This window comes from Etheostoma spectabile, chromosome 22 (genome assembly GCF_008692095.1).
Source record: "Etheostoma spectabile isolate EspeVRDwgs_2016 chromosome 22, UIUC_Espe_1.0, whole genome shotgun sequence".
NCBI classification, from domain to species: domain Eukaryota; kingdom Metazoa; phylum Chordata; class Actinopteri; order Perciformes; family Percidae; genus Etheostoma; species Etheostoma spectabile.
This window is the reverse complement of record NC_045754.1, coordinates 4608333-4612352: the sequence shown is the minus strand read 5'-3', so window position 1 is coordinate 4612352 and position 4020 is coordinate 4608333. Positions and strand designations below refer to the sequence as shown.

General features: G+C 40.6%; 1 pseudogene; it reads left to right on the top strand.

Annotated features, from left to right (window-relative positions):
- LOC116672367 (cadherin-20-like) overlaps positions 1-4020 on the top strand; it is a 98174-nt pseudogene that overhangs the window by 88851 nt on the left and 5303 nt on the right.

Below are 4020 nucleotides of genomic sequence, written 5' to 3'. Positions count from 1 at the left end.
TCTGGTAGGACCAGGCTGATGGACCAGAGTCTGGTAGGACCACTTCTATATAAATGAGGGTTATTGACAATGAATTCCAAAAGGTAGTGTAAAACTAGTGGTAGTAAGGTGGTGTTATGGAAAACAAAAAAAACAAAAAAAAGTCTGAAAAAAAGGGATGAAAAAGTCAAATTTGTGTCTGTTTTTTAACCCAGGAGAACAACACAAGGGTTAAAAAAAATGGACTAATCATTCTCCTCTTGGAAGTGATTTGATCTCTTCCAGGTGAGAGCAGAGTGAAGCTGCCGCAGGTACGGTCCATGTGTGAACACACAGGAAACCCCATTTAGGAACAGGTCCTGTCTGTGTATGCCTGGCATACATCAGTTTGGCAGAGAAGGCACATACTCTGATTGAGTCTTATCGGGAGCCTATTCTTCTTCCTGTGCCTTCAGAAGCTGCCAGCCTGATACCTTATCACACAGATGCACACATGCTGGATTGTGCGTGCGCATGCTTCCCCCTCAGATAGGATTACAAGCTCCCCAAAAACACACACTTTATTCAACGCTGACACTTCACATGGCACATGTTGTCTTGTGTCACCAGGTATTCCATCGAGAGGTCCAGCGACCCCGACAAGTTCTTCTACATCGAAATCACTTCCGGGTCGCTGATGACGGTGCGTTTGCTGGACCGAGAGGAAATCGGCTGGCACAACATCACCGTCCTCGCCATGGAGATGAGTACGTCTCACACACACACACACAAACACACACACACACACACCGAACACAGGCTTTCTCATGCAAAATCTCCTTTTTTAATCAAGTATGTTATGTTTGCCTTGTCTCATGCCAGTGCAATACAAATATTTCAAACTGTTTCTTAAAAGCATAGATAGACATTACAGTGTGTCCTGACCTACAGTATATAAAAATAAGAGTCTGGAAAAGACGGCACAAACACAAAATAAGCTTGTTTTTTAAATAAATTTCTACAGTGTTAAGACAAATGATTTAAAGTAGGACTGGAATTTGACATGATGTAAAGTAAAACACTTTGCCACTAGCTATTGCACATATTAACATATCATACATTTGAAAAAAAAATAGTTTTTCAGACAGATTTGTTCATCATCGCTCTGTAAATCTTGTAAAGGCGTTTTTCTCCCTTTTTTCCACAAGATTGCACAGCGTTGGTTATGCACCCTTTAGATCAGATTAAAGACCATCTTGGAGGACCTAGTTGTGTTGTTGAGTTTGAAGTCCGCTCAGAAAGTAGACGCTGGCTTCGCTGTGTCTTTTGATTCAACTTAGTCTGGCTCAGATTTACATCGCAGGGAGACAACATGACATCCAATGGCATTAGATGTCCCGCCCCTTCAGCTAGACCGCTATCCAGGGCAGTTGCGATTGGTTGAAAGAAATACGAACAAGCCCTGGACTGTTTTGCCCCCTCTAACCGAAGAAATAAGCAGTTTAGCAATACCATGTGGAGATAGATCTGACAATGTGAGACTAGATTGAACAAAACTTAAATGACTTGTTATTGGCGATCAGTCCAAGGATTTCCACTGAATTTGATTTTGTCTTGAAGGACAAAAGTTACAGAAAGGAGGAGATTCATGGAGAGAGAAAAAAAACACAATAAGCAGATGTGTGTGCATATATTCAAAACAGAAACAGAAAACAAGTGAACCAGTGCAGAGTCATGTCACGTGGAGCAGGAGATGCCCTGCAGATGTGAAAGTCACCTTCAACACACCCACCCCCACCCCCCACCCCTCTCTCCCTCCCTCCCTCCACTTTGTTTTTCTGTTTGTCCCTTTGTTTGGCAGACACACCTAAAAGGAGACGGTAATTAATTGAATTAACGACTAATTGAACAACTTTTCGCATTGGTGGCTAATTAAAGATGTGAGGGCGAGAGAGGGCACAGGTAGGAAGGGATGTAGAGAGAGAGAGAGAGAGACAGCGAGAGAGAGAGTTCTCTTTACTTTACATGATTGGCTGACTTTTTTGTGCTCATTTCTTGTTTTTTCTGAAAGGTCCCATGGCACAAAAATCTCACTTTATGATTTTTTTTTTTTTTTTACATTAATATAAGCAATATCATAAAATCCCCCAGCCTGCCTATGGTCCCTATGGTGTAAACTGAGCCCTGGGTATCCTGCTCTGTCTTTGAGAAAATGAAAGCTCAGATGGGCAATCTAGAATCTGCTCCTTAGACATCATAAAGGGCATGGTGACCTCCCTTTTCTCTGCTTTGCCCCCCAGAGAATTTGGTCCACCCATGAGGAGAGACTCATGGCTTTCAAACGAGCAAAGTGGCCGTTGGTACAGCCCCCCCCCCCCCCCCCCCCCCACCCTCCACCAAAGAAAGAACAGGGGAAGAAATACATAATTTGTTATTACGATTTACTATCTCATAATTACAAGAACAAATCTCATCATGAGAATGTGATGGATATTTGCTATACTGAATAATGCTAAAGTTTTATTTAATTTTATGTTTAAAAAAAAGGTCAGGTAATTATGAGAGTTAGGTCATGATTTTAAAAGAAAAAAGGCATCATAAAAGACATCATGATGCAAATGTTCAATTTCTTGGGGAAATTCAGTATTCTGAGCATTTAGTCTTTCAGTAAATAATCCCAGTAAAAGCTCTTGTCTCTCATCCCTTTCACATTCTTGGTGGAAGCTCATTCAGGACAAAACTTTCACGTGTTAAAGCAACTCAATCAATATTCACATTTTAATTGAACTAAAACGTCAGCACAGTTACAGCACACGTAACACACACACACACACACACACACACACACACACACACACACACACACATACAGCATTAACACCCACACTGCGACCTGCAGCGCCAAAGTCATGCCATTGATTGATCGATCATGTGATGAAATCTGAGAAAGTACTTACTGCCCTCTAATTGCGTTTCTACTGCCTATTACACAGCTGGTTAAGATATGCAAATTCGGATTGGTAATGGAGAATAATACAATTGTGATGTAAGCGCGAGGAGGCCTAATGCTCCGCAGGATTGCTGTAAAGGAGCGCAAGATAAAGGGAAGCACAAACTGAGCTCAGCAGGATCCGAAAGAGTCGTTTATCTGAGTCCACAAGCGCAGCTTCTGACCAGTGTGTGCATTTCTGTGTGTTGTGTGTGGTGTGTGTGTGTGTGTGGTGTGTGTGTGTGTGTGTGTGTGTGTGTGTGTGTGTGGTGTGTGTGTGTGTGGTGTGTGTGTGTTTCTGCAGATAACCCCTCTCTGATCCAAGCGTTCAGTGGCGTGAGGGGCCGATGGCAACGACAACCCCCCCTCGCTGACGCACTACTTAGAGGGCTATGTGTGTGAAAACGCCAAAGCAGGACAGGTACGAAACATCCGAAATGACAACATGAAACATCCCAGCATGAAGAATGAAACAGCTGATAAGTGGTGGAAGAAAACCAAGAATATGTCCTTCAAAATAGAATATTTGAGGTACATTTTAATTCTTCTACGCGTAACTTTTAACTCCACTACATGTACAGTTGTGCTCATAAGTGTACACCCCCAGGCTAAAGTTGACTAAAAAGAGGAATAAAAAAACATCTTTTGGAAATTGATCTTAATGTCATAATTAAAAAACTTAGGAAAAATCCAACCTTTAAGGACACCAATTTTCTTTGTGAATGAATAATGTATTATGAATAAGTCAATACTGAATGAGCAGGGGGAATTTTTGGTACTCAATACTTAACCCTTGTGTTGTCTTCCTTTCAAAATTGAAAATCAACACTTTTGTTGACGTTTCTATCAGTCTTTTAAACCTTTTCTTAAGTTTTTGTCTCTTTTGTTTGTCACTTTTTTTGACGTTTTCAACACTACGTAACATTAACTTATTAACTTCAGTTTTACAGTTATTTTTGGAATTAATGGTCGATAAACCTCATTTATATGAAATTATACCTAATGTTTGTGTTAGAAAAACAAATTAGGAATTATTTAGACTAAAATTAAAGGAAAATATGTTGATGGATAAT